Consider the following 16329-nt stretch of genomic DNA (forward strand, 5'->3'; position numbering starts at 1 on the left):
TTTTATTGATTGCATGTAATATTCTAATTTTCTGAGATGGTGGATTTGGGGTTTTCATGAGCTGTAAGCCATAATCATCACAATTATGACAAATCACGATTTGAACTATCTTGCTTTGCATGTAATGAGTCTTATCTCATATATTAGTTTTACCTTTTAAGTTGCATTATTGAAATAAATGAACTTTTGCATGATATTCTAATTTTTCGAGTTTCACCTGTAAATGGTTGTCTTGTGTTTTCTATAAATTGCCCTTCTGAAAACTATAAAAGATGCACTTTTTCCTATAAAAATGAGAATATAATTGCTACATTTTGCAACCACTAATGGCCTAATGAAATAGATTTCTAAAAGTGTTAACATTTTAGTCGGTAGAAGCATATTGGGTAAGTTATTACTATGTGTACTCTTTCTTGAATTATAAATCAATGCTCTGTTCTGTTCCATTTGACTTTTTCAAATGTCTTTCTTTGAGCTGGCCGATTGCACTAATTTAATAATCAACCAATTCGGGCAAGACTGAATTTTGTGGGCATGCAGAGGTTGCCAATTTATATTGTAAAGGTACAGTCACGAATTAATATAATGGAATTTGTAAACAAGAGTTTCATCAGTGAGCTTGAAGCATCCAGTAGTTAATTAAATGATTTTTTTCTATGGGTTTCACAAGATTAATGATAAGTACTAACTTATAATTCAAGAAGGAAATAACTTTATAAAGGAAAATGAAATAAACTTGTTCCTTGCACCAAAATATTCCTTTCTGTTGCTACAGTGAGCACTGGCCTAGAGCAGGAAGAAAGAGAAGATGGCAGTGCTAGGGGGAGATCAATTACGTATGCATGTTGGGTGTCATTTACCTATATCTTTCTTCTGGCCTCTCCTGTTGGCAGTGAGTTAAATTCTTGTTGTTGGAACCAGTTTGCTTCAGTTGAGCCTCCTTAGGAGACTCATACTCTGAGCAATCAATTTATTTGTAATTCATCCTACTTTGCCTAGAATATTGAGTAGAATTCTAGAAGTTACAACATCATTTCTATAGGGAAGTTATCTCCAGCATCATGCTTGTTTGACATATGTGAGGCTCTCAGGCTGAACAGGCTCATTCAGATCTTCAATTTTTCACAATCAACAATAAGAAAAATTTGTCTTGTACAGGTGGTCCTTGATTTATGACCATATTTGAAACCAAGCTTCCATTGCTGAGCAATGAGGTCATTGCGTGAGTTGCATCCAATTTTATGTGCTTTTTTGCCAAGGTCATTAAGTGACTCACTACAGTTAAGAGAATCCAGCTTCTCTCATTAGAAGGTCGCAAATGGCAATCATGTAACTGCCATAATTACATGCTGGTTGCCAAGGGCCTGAATTTGGATCTTGTGATGGTCGTAAGTGTGATGATTAGTGTAAATCACTTTTTCAGCACTTTTCAGCACTCTTTGTACAAATAATTTAACAAATAATTGTTAAATAAATGGTTATAAGTTGAGAACTTCCTGAATGTGTGTGGATAGATGGCTAGTTGGATGAACGGACAGATGTATAAAATTAATAAGGGGACTATGATCATAGTATCTGGCATACCATAGCTGATCCTCAAAAGCTAAGCCCGGTTTTGGGGCTAGTAGGCTTCCCTGCAACCTCCAGAGAAAAACAGGCCGTGGGGGGAGTGCTGCACCCCCCCCCGCCTCCATGCATGCACACGTGACCCCCCGGGCCCTTTTGGGGGCTCTGTAGATCTCCCTGCAGCCTCCTGGGACCAAAAATGGGCTGCGGGGGAGCACACCCTCTGCCCCCACGCATCCCTGTGTGCTCCCCACATGTGTTCGTGTCTCCCGCATGCCTCTGCTCAGTAGAGACCCAAAAATCAGCTGGGCAGCAGGAAGCGCACATGCATAAGTGATGGAGCTGAGCTGAGGCAATGGTAAAGTTAAAAAGTCAAAGTAATAAATTATGCAAGGTTGAGTTTTGGGCTGAGTGTAAATTAATACAATTTCCAAAGATTTTAATTACTATGTTTCAACATGTAAATTTTGCAGAGCAAAAAAATAAATTTAGGCACTGAAGGAAAGATATATTCCTAAAGGCATGTTATAGCATGTTTTCCACAGCTGGAGCATTACAGTGATTATATCTAAACAAAGCTTTTCTATCGTCATTTTAATCTGGCAGCTAGCATTTAATCTGCTCTCTGTTACATTGGCAAATAACTATCTGTTTGTTTGAATTTTTTTCCTGCGGCTGAATGACAGAGCATTCATTCAATAAATGACAACATAAGCCTACATTAACAAACAATATTATATATATTTCCAAACGGAATGAATCTGGTAGCGAATAATCTTCAAGAACAGAATAAACCAATACAATAAATTTGTAGAACAAGCAACTCTATATTGTCAGTGTTGAAGAAATCAATTGGGCCCCAACAAACCATTAAATCTAATCCTAGCTGATTTGTATGAAACAGAGAGAAAGAAATTTGCTTTGGGCAAACACACAAAATATCTTATCCTATTTAGGCAGATACAAATGCACACACAAAGAAGGTGAAATGATTCCCTTATAAACTCCTCAAAGGGGACTTCTGTAATTATTCATGAGGTTAAATGAAACTCAAATCAAGTGGAAAAACATTAAAACATTTCACAGCATATGCACATTCCTTTGGTCCACTCACAACTGAGTGGCACAATCATGCTTTTCTTTTCACAAAAGCTACTGAAACACAGCTAAAAAGACAATGGTTCCTAGCTGTGTGAAAGGATCAGAGCTGCACAGGAGAGAGAAATGAATTGACAAATTTCGCTAGCACTGAAGACAGGACACTGAAGCAATTGAAAATGGCATGGATAAAGGCATTTACATCACCAAGGTGGGGGACTCTATTCAAAGCACCCAATGTTCAAAGAATCCAGACACCAGCACAGTAATTTCACTGTTTCACTGACCGAGTGCCACAAAACTTTACAAAACTTAAGCACCATTCAAAGCCAGCAAAGGACTGTGCTGTGCTGTACTTTGCTGTACCCACTGTGGGTAAAAGGCAAATAAATATGCACTACACATGCAGAAATGCCCACATAAATGAGTTACTCAGAAGGCTATTAATACAGGTATTTTCCACTTATGACCAGTTGAGCACAAAATTTCTGTTGCTAAGCGAGGCATTCGTTGGCTTTCCACCATTTTATGACCTTTCTTGCCACAGTTGTTAAGTGAATCACTGCAGTTAAATTAATAATAAGGTTGTTAAATGAATCTGGTTTCCCCATTGACTTTGCTGTCAGAAGGTTGCATAAAGTGATCGCATGACCCTGAGCCACTGCAGCAGTCGTAAATAGTAGTCAAGCGTCTGCATTTTTATCTCATGACCATGGCGATGCGGCAATGGTTGTAAGTGTGAAAAATGGTCATAAGTCACTTTTTTCAGTGCTATTGTAACTTTGAACAATCACTAAATGAACTGTTGTAAGTTGAGGACTACCTAGAATCATTCAACTTTGTAATAAATACAGGGAAGTTATATTTATAATAGAGATTTATTTTTTATTATATATTAAAGATCCTTACAAGTAAAAGAAACACAAGTTATATGTCATGTACCATGATTAAGTATAGCTTTAGGTAGTTAATTAATTACATCACTGTTTTAGACCCGCCCTGCCTAACTTCTCATTATCAGGTTTCTAAGTAATTGATCCATCGCGAGCAAAAACTCCGAGGCAGGTGGATTCCTGAAATAATAGCTTTATTGTAAATATCAAATCGGCACATAGCTGGTGAAGACTAATTCTGAGGGTTCCCTTGGTTTTCACCTAATTAAAAGTTTTTCCTCCAACGCAAAAAAATCAGTCACATCGCCCAATCAACGCAGTGTCCACTGATCTAGTGACATCACTCCTTTTTCCTCCAGCCAGGTGTGAGAACGTCCTTGGTTCCCAAGATAAAGTATTTTATTTTGACTATACCACCCCAGCTATCTCTAATCCCCCCTCCCTATCCCTCAATCCAGCATGGCAGCATGGAAGCTCCAAGATGGCTTCAGCCAGGTCTGTTTCAGGGTTGACACTCATAACTCAAGGCGGTTTATTTCCATGTCCTTAATAAAGATTAAAATAGATAAAATTAGCTGGTGGGCTTTGCTAAAATGAATGGAAAAGCTCCTTATAGTTTCTCTGGAGGAGCAGAAGGAGATCAATGTCCATACTTTCCACGGTGAGAGGCTAGACCCACTTATCTTTACTGTGAAGTCTATATAATCTGAAATATATTTTAACAATATGAAAAAAGCGTAAGAAGGAGAAGAACACAAAGTGAATCACTGAGCATTGGAGGCACTCTTTAAAGGGTGAATCCTCCTTCCATATTTTGTAATATTCTATTGGCCACTCAGCGCCCAAAATAAATGAAAGGTTTTTGTTCAGAACTTGATTGTAATGCTGTCTTTTCCAATCTCAATCTTACACGGGAAAAGACCCGAATACAACAAGACCAGCATGCATGTATGTATGTATATGATGTATATGTGTGTGTGTGTGTGTGTGTGTGTGTGTGTGTGTGTGTGTGTATGTATGTATGTATGTTGCATTTGTGCTGATAAATAAATAAAGTGAGACTAATATAGATCTATTTCAAGCTATTTAGCTCTCATCAGTTAGCCATACCCTTACTGGGAATCAAACCTGGGCTGTATTACATATTAGGCAGTTATATTAGCCACTAAGCCACAGGCTCTCCTCCTTTATCAGCTTAGTGGCTAATATAACTGCCTAATATGTAATACAGCCCAGGTTTGATTCCCAGTAAGGATATGGCTAGTTGATGAGAGCTAAATAGCTTGAAATAGATCTATACTAGTCTCCCTTTATTTATTTATCAGCACAAATGCAACACAAATGTAACAAAGGCCACAGTAAAAAATGGCTTTCTGCCTGGATGGCTCCCAGAGTGAGCTGATAGACAGAAAATGGAAGCAGTATGCTACCTCCCATAGTTGGGCATACCAGGGGTTGTGATACAATATATACCTGTTCTGACCCCCTCCTCCATCCAATAATGAATGCCGAGACAAGCTTAAATGAGAATGTCCTTTAATAACAAGTTCAGACTCTCGGTGGCTGAAAGCCAAGTAAACAAACAGATAAGGACCTTGGCAGCAAGGCCGACAAACTTTGGCAGCAATTCAGACAAACTCTGGCAGCAATCCAGCCTGCCAAGTTTGTTTCTCTTTAGTCAAAGCGTTGACTTCTGCAAAAAGGGCGTGGCACAAGCCGTCTCTTTTATAGTCTGAAGAGAAGCCTAATGACCATCAGCTGAGTGTAATTACCTCCTGTAATTACATAGTTGTTCTTGACGTGAGTAGCCCTTCGACAGCATGCATCCCGGAACAACTCACAGTTGGTTTCTGGATCACTCTCCCCTGTCTCCTCCCCACTGATCCAAGGCTCAGGCGCCACCTGGTGGCCAACCAGTCTCTCTGAGCCCTGCTCGGAGTCGGAACCCTGTCCAGGGTCCTCCACATCCTCCAGGGCCGACTCATAGCGCCCTTCGCTGTCAGAGTCTGGTGGCAGCTCCAACGGCTCCTGCTGGGCCACAACATATACCTATTTCCCTGGCTTAGCTGATAAAGGAGGAAAGCCTGTGGCTTAGTACACACACACACACACACACACACACACACGAGTCAATCTTCTTGCTGAATATTCAAAAATGAACTTTACCGAAGGTAAATTAATAAAGTTACCCAATATATGCTCTCACAAATACCACAGGCAAAACATCTACATTAGCATGATGCATAATGAACATAGATAAAACAGCCCCTTGCTTCCCACAACATTTTTTAGACATTCAGGATAGTCTTAATACTACCTTCACCCATGCCCCCAAAAGTTGCACAGGACATCTGCAAGAGGAGTTTGTTTCTTGTAGTGCATTTAAAAACAAGACACTGAATTACAGAATGTGCATGGAATCAACAGATATTTTAGAAGATTTTTTTTATAAAGATTTTTTTATTTTTGAATAAACACGAACAGACAAAACACAAACACACATACAAAAACACAAAACCATCTTTCATTACAAGTTGTAGGAAGTGTGTCGATTGGTTACAAAAACTTCCATGCATCCCTTCCAGTCATCACCTACAATTCATATCAAATCATATATTTTAAATCAAATATATTTCTATATATTACTATCATCATACCTCGACCTTCATTTTACTATAATTGTTTTTACGTCCTTTTATATAAAATATTCCAGATTTAAAGCAAAACCACATAATGGCATTCCATTAGCACTTCCCAATATCATCGAGTAACATTACATCTTTATAACATGTTCTAAATAAAAATTGGTTGTATTTAATAACAGAGTTTCTAAACCTCCTTTTGTAGTCACCATTTGCAATTTATATCAAATTTCCTCTTATCAAACCAATACATATATATGCATTATTATCATTATCAATCAATTATTTAACTATATCCATTATCACTTCATTTTATACATAATGCTCTAAATTTAATTAAATTTGACTTAATTTTTTATTATAAGCTTTCATTATATCAACCTGTGTCTTTCCAGTAATAGTGCAGTTTTATGTCTCTTGCCATTTGTGGCATTAGTATTCTGGTTATTTCCTTAGTAAGTTTTGTATGGACTTCTCTTTGCAACTTATTGCTTATTGCATATCTTGTATAAGCTCGAAACCCTCCATCTGCTTCTTCGATCAGCTTATCTTTGGTCATCACTAGTGCTTCTGACAAGATTTCTCTCCTTAGTTCCATCAATTCTTCTCTCTTTTCTTCTTCTATACTTTGAAATCTGGGGTAGAGCTCCAGTCCATCTATCTCCCTTTCCATATTCCACTCTTTCCATTTCCAACCACACTCAGTTCACTTTCAGTATCAACAATTTTCTTGTCTCATTGTTTATTTTTTCCTTCAGTTTTTAGAACTCTGACCTCCACTTTTTTCATTGGATGAACATCCTCAATTTTTCCATCAAATTTTACTGTTCTACGATCTATGTTCTTCAATCTCTTCTCAATTTTCTTTGTTACTTCTAATAATTTTTGAATTTCAAACATAATCTTTTGCAATGTTAAGGTTTCTTTTTCATGTTGCGCCATTCTTCCAACTTGTAAACACTGCCACTCTGGCATTCAAAACTTTTTATTAAATTTAAAGCAAGTTCATTTATAATCTTTCAAGACAAGGCTTTGTTTTCACTCCACTACAGCTGCCAATAAAGCTCCTGAAGAGCACCTGTATAAACAACCCATGCTCTACTCACTATCACTCTCTGTAAACAAGCTGAAGAACCTTGAAATGCAAAGTCAAATGATCAAAGAGAAAAAAGAAAAAGCAATGTTTCCAAGCCTTCCAAGTCTCCAGCCTCCAAGTGGCAGTGTTACTTCCTTTCCCTCTGTTATTACACCCCTCTTTCTATACCTTTTATATCTTCTTTATATTCCAGGCTTAAAGAAAACAAAATTCTTAAATGGAACAAAAAACCCATCCAATCCAGCATTATAAAAATAAGAAAAAAGATTTTAATCCATAGGTATAAAAAAATAAAAATAAAAAGTAAAAGAAGAAATTCAATTCAATTTAAAGAATAGGAAACATTTGCAAAAGTTCCATCCGTAAAAGAAAATTTTAAAAAAGGATAATGTGTAATGTTGCTTAATTTCACCGCTTATTCTCTTCTGTTTTCAAATTTAATTTAGCTTTAATATTTTTGAGTAGTGTCTTTTATAATAATATGATTTCCTCACTAGATGGACACACTTTCTCTTTCCATTTTCCTCCCGTTCGGAGCTGTCAAGGTGGCGCAGTGGCTAAATGCAGCACTGCAGGCTACTTCAGCTGACTGCAGTTCTGCAGTTCGGCTGTTCAAATCTCACCGGCTCAGGGTTGACTCAGCCTTCCATCCTTCCGAGGTGGGTAAAATGAGGACCCAGATTGTTGTTGGGGGCAATATGCTGACTCTGTAAACCGCTTAGAGAGGGCTGAAAGCCCTATGAAGCGGTATATAAGTCTAACTATTGCTATTGCTATTGCAACTTCAGCAGCTTCAATGGCTGCGCTTCTGTCGCTGGCAAAAAGAGATTCTCCTGGATCAATCAGGGACTTTGCGGTGTCCCTGAGATCAGCAGGGCATACTCTTCTCTGTCACCGTCTCTTCAGGACGGTTTAGTTCCGAAAGGACCATCCAGCGGCAAAAGTATCGATTGTGATATTGGAGCTCCAAGATCGCACGTCGTGTCGTCGTGACGTCAGATTCCTCCTCCTGATATTTTAGAAGATTTTTGACCTTCCAGGACAAACAGACAGGAAACATGACTAAATGAGCCAGATTTACTTTATTTTAAGGCAACATTAATGGAATCTTGCTAGTCTGAAAGTACCAACTTCCAGCCTTCCACTTTTAACTACTTGCTCCATTACGGCGGGTCTGTCTTAAGTTTCTTTCTCTGCCACTTAAGTGATTGCTGGTTCCTGCCCCTTTTATCTGATTGTTTCCTTGGCAGCATCTCTTCCCCCTTTTCTCAAGGTCACCCATGCATACCATTACAAAAAGATAGTGATAGAGGGATGGTTCTTTTCCTTTATATAGGTCAACCTACAAATTAAGGGTCTTTTAAAGTCATTAAAATGACAAGTAGGAAGGTCAAAAAACATGGTAGATGCCAAAGGGAATGTCCATAGATAAAGTCTTGAAGGAAAGCAGATTAATATCCTGAAAATATTCATGTCTAAACAAACCTGCATGTGCATTATAACAAAAAACAAGCATTTAACTTAAGAGAACAAGTAGTAATGAAGCTTTCCTGATAACTCAAAATGAAGTGCTCTTATAAAGCATGATGTCTTTGTTGCCCTTACTACTCAGTAGCACAAAAATAATCTGTAGCAGATATACTTTGGATGTATAGATAGTTCTCATTTAGTGACTTCCTCATTTAGTGACTGTTCCCAATTACCAATGATGAAAGAACGTTATGACCATTCCTCACATTTATGATATTTGTGGGGTCTGCAAACAAAAGGAAAGGAGAATTATGATCCTAAGCACAAATGTGGTTAGAGACCCCTTCACTTAACAGCCAAGTTACCAGTACCAATTGTGGTTGCTATAAAAAGACTCCCTGTAAGGGAACAAGTGAAGATACCCATGCAGGACAATTTTATGGACAAGCAGCTCCTTTATTCTTATTACCATATGAGCAGGAAAACTGGTTTGGTTAGAACTTAAGAATTTGATGCTATTTTCTAAACCTTAGTCTTAACACAGGTAAGAAGGCCTTCAACACATAAGAAGGGTGCTGATCATCTCATTTAAATGTGGGGCCAGTCCAAACTATCTCATTTTATCAGATGGGAAGGGCAAAGGTTAAGCAAGGAGGTGACTTGTGTGATTTCTTCCTATATCCTGTTCATCTTCTCAAAACATACAAGCTGAAAAGAATTCATATGAATAGGACAAGTCATTCCCAAGATTACGTCCCTGTGACTGACCATAAAACTGGAGTCCAGGCATCCAATCAGCTTTGTCTTCAAAGAATAATGAAAACTGAACTGCCTGTTCTAGCTGCCTTTCCTTGGCATCCTTATCACAGTACAGAAAGCACCACCAGTCTGTTCTATGTAGACACAACAATGACAGAGAAGAAAGCCCTCTTCTTTGCTATATCACTACCATGCAGAGTATTCAGATGAGTTTCTGTTACAATGGTAAAGTGTTTCCAGACAAATCAGAATTAGTATTCAAATTTCAAATCTTGATTTAAAACTGGTTTTCAATCCTGGCTCCTTTTGCTCCTTGGTAATCCTTTCTCCTTACAATATTTCATTTTTTTTTTAAAAAAAAATAGTAGTTCTAACCAACCTGTTTTTCAGCCTGTTTTCACTTACAGTTCTACTATTTGAATATACCCTGGGAATAAATAGGTCTCCCAATTTAATCCTCTAGCTAAAAGTTTCTGATCAAATCAAAAGGACCATGGTTGCGCACTTACAGATGAAGTGCTGATGCATATTTTCTTTTGCATGGGAAATTTTTTCAGGCATTTCAGTGCAACTCTGAGTCAAACTATTCTCCAAAGCAGCTGAAGGCAGGACAAGAAGCAATGGGTGGAAACTCATCAAGGAGAGAAGCAACCTAGAACTAAGGAGAAACTTCTTAAAACTCCTGCTGTTAAGGAGAAGAGTTGAAACATTCATACTAACTAAACAATTCCCTTGCTTTCTACACAATTCTAGCAATACTTTTATAATAATAATCTGTATGCTACCCAGCACCCAATGTGGGTGGCTCACAAGCAATAATGTTAAAAACAAGAAAAATGCAATAAAGGAAGAACAAAAGAATGAAGAATGGCAAAGAAGACAAGAAGTGGACAGAAACGAAAAAGAAACAAATCACACAATCCAAGGGTATCTGTCTCCTTGCCAAAGGCCTGGGCAAAAAGCAAGGTCTTCAAGGCCCTTCGAAACACCAGTAACCTAGGGACCATCCAGATCTTGGGGGATGTCTCATTTGAGAAGCCGGCACAGTTACAGAAAAGGACTCCTTGATAGATGGCAAATAAACCAGACACAGGCAGTATAACAATAATAAATAATGTTATTACATTTATTATAGCCACCCACTCCAACAGAGTCTGGAGCCTTCAGCCTTCTTTTAATTGTCAGAAGAACAATGCTTTCAGTGAATTTTTACTTCTATCATTTTTGAAAATGATTAAATAAGAATGCTCTCCTCCAGACCAACTTCTGTTTATTTTACCAACTGGGAGTTTTCTTACAGCTGGTTTATTCCCTTTTCTCTGTACAGGTAAAAAAATCACGGCTGTGAAAAAATTGTTTTGATCCAACTCCATCTTGGCTCTGTACTTGTATTTGATACTGAATTAATCATTAACTAGCAGAGGTGCCAATATATCACTTTCTTGTCTCCCCTCCCTTTGGGACTCTTCTCTTTTGACAGCCTCATCTTGTGTGAAATATACAAATCGGGATGATGTAACAAGGAAGTGCACAGCTTACTGCACCTTCTCTAACACCCGTTTGTTCTTTGTACCATTTCACTAGCACATATCCATCTGGGCCATTTGCTCCCCCTCCTTCTTCCTCATTTTACCTTTAGAGGCTCATAATTCTTAGGAAGATTCTGCTGGAAGGGAAAAATTACTAGTTTGCATTCAGAAAAATCATTAAAATTGACAAAGAATCTATGGGCATTTGGAAATATTTCTCCCTTTTTGGGTTCCTCCATTTTATACTCACTCCTGTGTATCCCTTCTCTATGGTTTACTGCAATGAATGCTGCGTTTGCCTGCAGCAGGGGAATGGGGTAAAGTGCAAGAGAAAGTAAAGGGAGTTGGGAAAACCAATGAGCTTTTATGCAACTCAGTATCTAATAGCTGTAGTTATATAAAAGTAGAGAAAGGAACAGAGAAAAATATTGGGCCTGTTTTATCTGATGGGCAGGTATCACAGATCACAGATCATTTGATGTTATCAGATAGCATACATTTTATATACCTTGTTGCTCTGGTGGAGTTAGTTGGTTTAAGCAGGAAAAACTAATTCAAATGCATGGTGATGACAAAAGATATAAATTCTGACCAGGACCTAAGTGAAGTATCATTTGAATGAAGGACATCATCCCTGCTGAGCAGTGACTTGCAGTCACTAGAGGCAGGGGAGGCGGGGCCTCACCAGTCTCCTGAGGAAAAGGAAACAATTTTTAGAATAATTAAAAAGGCCAGGGTAGTTGCTCCCAGACTCTAAGTCACAGTGACTGAGTCTGCTTAGTGCAGTTAGTAGGAGGAGGCTAGAGAACGATGGGCCTCCTTTGCATAAGGAATTTTTTGCCTTTTAAGAGTTAACCAAGGGTTAAAAAGCAAAAAACTCCATATGCAAATGAGGCACGTGATTCTCCCGCCTCCTCCTGCAGAAGGCACTTTGTTTAGAGGCTATTTTAAAACATTTAAGCAGAGTCATCCACGTGGTGACTCTAGCAGCAACTATCCTAGCCTGCCTGGTCCTGGCTAGACCAAATCTTGCATTTTTGACGCAGCTGGAAGGTATGTGGGTCAGAGGGAAGGGGCAGGGGGGAGGAATTCAATTTGTTTGTAATGTAAGTAATTGTAATTTCTTTTTATTTTGTGTGTGTGTGTGTATGTGTGTGTTTTACCCGCCTCTGCTGTGGCGCGGGCTGGCACATCTGTTTTTATTTTTCATTTTTTTATTTTTATTTTATTATTTTATTTTTTAAAGCCATGCCGCCTCGGCGCGCCATAGAGCGAAACATGTCCTGGTTTGTGGCCGGGCGGCATGCACTTTAAAGTGCAAGCGTGCCACCCGGCCACAAACCAGGACATGTTTCGCTGAATGGCAGCCGAGCCGGCATGCACTTTAAAGTGCATGCCGCCGCCCCCGCCAGCAGCTTGGGTGTCCCGGCTCCGTCCGAGCTGAAGAAAATGGAGGATTGTTCAAGAAGCAGTCGGAAAAATGCCTGGGCTTTGGGGCTTCGCTGGGGCTTTCGATTCGCTAGGTATGGGGTGGGGGGGGAAGGCTATTGGTGGTATCTTGTTTACTTTAAACCACTTGCGGGTGAAAACTGATACGTGTGTGTGCGCATATCATATGAGTGAGTGTTAAATTTTACAAGGCATCCCAGGTTTAAAAACAGGTACGCTGATTATCCGCTTGGTACACTTCACAATTAGATCATTGGGGAAAGGAATCGCTATTAAACAAAAGGCTGTGGGGGGGGGGAATGTCAGAAGGAGCCCGCGAGGTACTCGGGATTTGAGTCGTTTGACTGGCTTCCTCGATGATGCAAAAAGAGCCTTTTGTCTTTGACTTTCTTTGGGGAACCACTGAAATTCCTCTTTGAAAGGACGATCTGTAGGTGTGGGGGAGAGATTTCCTGCACTTCAGCAGCAGCGTCTCCTCGCGGGGCTTCTTCCAATGTCCCAAGTGTATGGATTTTCATGCCTATAAGAGGTGGCTTCTCATCTGCATATTCACACTGAAGGCTCGAAATGGGGCGTTTTTGCAAACGGCTTGAAAATGTGGAGGGAGATATTCCTTCCTCTCCCCCTGTTCTGAAGGTTAGCACAGACTGAAAACAGGATAAGAGACAAAATCCCCCCTCCCCATTTTCAAGCGGTTTGCAAAAACGCTCCATTCCGATCCTTCACCTTATCCAGGATTGCAGGATTGAAAGCATGGAATGGGGCATTTTTGCAAACCGCTTGAAAATGGGGAGGGGGGATTTTGTCTCTTATCCTGTTTTCAGTCTGTGCTGACCTTCAGAACATTTTCAAGCCGATCGCAAAAATGCCCCATTTCGAGCCTTCCACATATTCCAGGATTGCAGTATTTGAAGGATCGGAATGGGGCATTTTTGCGAACGGCTTGAAAATGTGGAGGGGAGATTTTACTTTACATTGTGATGTCACCAAGGCCAGCCCTTTTCAATCTCCCTCTTGGTGCCCGTTTTCAAGAAACAGGCTTTTGGCCACTCCGGCGCTTTGTCCGACTCCATGTCGGAGTTGGACAAAGCGCCGGAGCGGCCAAAAGCCTCTTTCTTTCTCTTTGCCTCACCAGCCATAAACCTCACCACACGTCACTGCTGCTGAGGCATATGCCAATTTAAATTGCAAGTGGGAAAAGAGTCATTGCTAAAGTAGCCTTCAGATGCTGTGCTTCTTGTTATTTCATCCACTACTTTTCATCACAGGAAATCCTAACAAAAGGCTTCCTGAAAATTCAAGCACACTACGTGTCGTCAAAATCTTTTAGCTATTGTCTTAGTCACCTTTTAGAATATTACAGGTTCACACAAACTTATTCTGTGGATCCTGCTAAGTTGTGGCATACTGTGTTAACTGGGGGACAGCAGAGTGTCCTCAATTCATACAGAAACTTGCTGAGTCCATTAAACGTTTGCCAATTGGTAATTTGTCAAGAGAACCTGTACAGCAATTGTACAATCCGTACATGTGTATACATATACGTAGGCACACACACACACATCTGTCTGTCTACCTACCTACATATCTACTTACATATACATACAATACACATGTTAAAAAAAAGTACATGGCGTGAGCTGAATATTTGGGACAATTCTGCATTGTTTTTGCTTAAGAGATAAGACCATTTCTGATGCATTATTGAGCCAGTCCATACTGAGATTTACATTAAGTGTTCTGGACCATTTCTCAAATGGTCTCTAAAAGCATTTGTCTGAAAGCAGATGAACAACATTCAGCTTCTTAAACAAGACATGTTGTGGCTCAAGACCAGCTGACATTTAGATCCTTCTCACTGAAATATCTTTACTGTATAGCAGATGAGTAAAAAACATCCTGTACATGCATTCAAAATAAAATAAATTGATGGAAATGTTTTGATTACCCTTTTCTTTAAAGACAAGCCTGCTTAACTGATATGGACAACTACACTTTTAAAAAATGCACTATGTATAATTAATTACCACTGTACTTTGGAGTAAGATGAATTAATGCAGTGGGACTTATTTCTGGATAAATTTCTCTTTAAATATGCTGTTTAATAGAAAGGGGAACAGATTTTATGATGAATCAAAGTGCTTTGAGTTGCTATGTGGCTTATCACCAACCTAGTAATAAAAAAAATTCAGAGGAGATTCAGGTGGCAATAATCTTAAATGACAATAGTTTTTGAAAATTCTGCTGGGTATTTATTTATTTTATTTATAAAATTTATATGCCGCCCAATCCCTAAGGACTCCGGGCAGCTTACAAAAAAGAGAAAAAAGAGAGAAAAAAAGAGAGGAAAAAAAAAACGGTTTAAAATCACAACACCACATACATTCATTCTAATCGGGGCTGGACCTCAACAGTGAGGTCAACAGCCCCAGGCCTGCCGGAACAGCCAGGTTTTTACAGCTTTCCTGAAGACCATGAGAGTGGGTATGGTCCGGATCTCTGGGGGTAGCTGATTCCAAAGAGTCGGAGCAGCCACAGAGAAGGCTCTCCTCCGGGGGCCCGCCAGCCGACACTGTCTGGCTGACGGCATCTGAAGGAGGCCCAATCTGTGGGATCTTATTGGCTGCTGGGAGGTATGTGGCAGTAGGAGGTCTCGAAGGTACACTGGCCCTAAGCCATGTAGGGCTTTAAAGGTAATAACCAACACCTTGAATTGCATCCGGAAACCAATTGGAAGCCAGGTCTGTCCGAATCTGAGTGATTTTATCCGACAGAAACTGAACGAACTCCTCAGCTCTTCCCTGCAGCAGTTCCCCTGCCTCCTCATCTTTCAGGAGGGAGCGGGTCACTCTAAACAGGGCAGCTGGGCGAGATTCCGCAGACGCAATAAGAGCGGAAAAATGTGTACATTTTGCCGCCCGTATCACCACTAGGTAAGTCCTGATAAAGGCTCTTAATAGTGATCGATCAGACAGGGTATCAGCACTCGGAGTTGTTTGTTAGTCTGGTACAAAGTAAGGTGAGGAACAGACAAATATCTCATGTCAAGATTGAATCACTTTACTTATTTCAAACTCTAATGCTTTTCAACATGCCAATGAAGGGGAGGGGGAGGGGAGGGGGAAATGGAATGCTGAGAAGGTATGCAGAGATCACGAGAACATAGAAACCATCAAGGTCACCACTGGAAGTTCTTGAAAAAGAGATGGACTGTTCCCATAACAAAAAGATATCTCATAATTGGACAATGTGATTACCAAATGGTGGGAAGCTATGGTTTAACATGACAAACATTTGCATGGGAAAACCAGAGCTGGTTTTGTTTCTTCAGTATCAATAGAGTGTATCCAATGAAGTTTTACTTTTGGGTGTTTCCTTGTTTCAGGTTCATTAGTCGGATAGCTGACATTTCAATTCTAGAGCCATCTTTATGATTCTGTCAGTAGCTAACAAAATGGATAGAGCCAGGATGTTCAGATTCTCTCTCCCCACCCCCTTTTTCAGTTTCTGGAAGGATTTTGGAGATTTTCACTAAAACATATCAAGCCTATTTAGCGATATTGTATTTCTCATTGGAAATCACAAAGAGGGGATTGGAAGCCATATGTGGATCGGAGGGGGGGGTAGGTTTCCCCCACTTATTTTCCAGGCGTGTTAGGTTGCCCTCACTTGTTTTAGAGCAGCATATAGTTTCCTTCCTGCCAACCTAGCAGTTCAAAATCAAGCAAATGCAAGTTGATAAATAGATACCACTTCACTGGGAAGGTAGCAGTATTCTGGACCCCTAGGGATATAGTCTTTGGACAATGTCTGCTCCCTCGGCTAAG

At 39.7% G+C, this 16329-nt stretch overlaps 1 protein-coding gene across 2 annotated transcripts in view; it reads right to left on the reverse strand.

The window, feature by feature from the left end:
• RPTOR (regulatory associated protein of MTOR complex 1) overlaps window positions 1-16329 on the reverse strand; it is a 438354-nt gene that overhangs the window by 165308 nt on the left and 256717 nt on the right. The gene's annotated exons all lie outside the window — the stretch shown is intronic.

This window comes from Thamnophis elegans, chromosome 2 (assembly GCF_009769535.1).
Source record: "Thamnophis elegans isolate rThaEle1 chromosome 2, rThaEle1.pri, whole genome shotgun sequence".
In the NCBI taxonomy this organism is placed as follows: domain Eukaryota; kingdom Metazoa; phylum Chordata; class Lepidosauria; order Squamata; family Colubridae; genus Thamnophis; species Thamnophis elegans.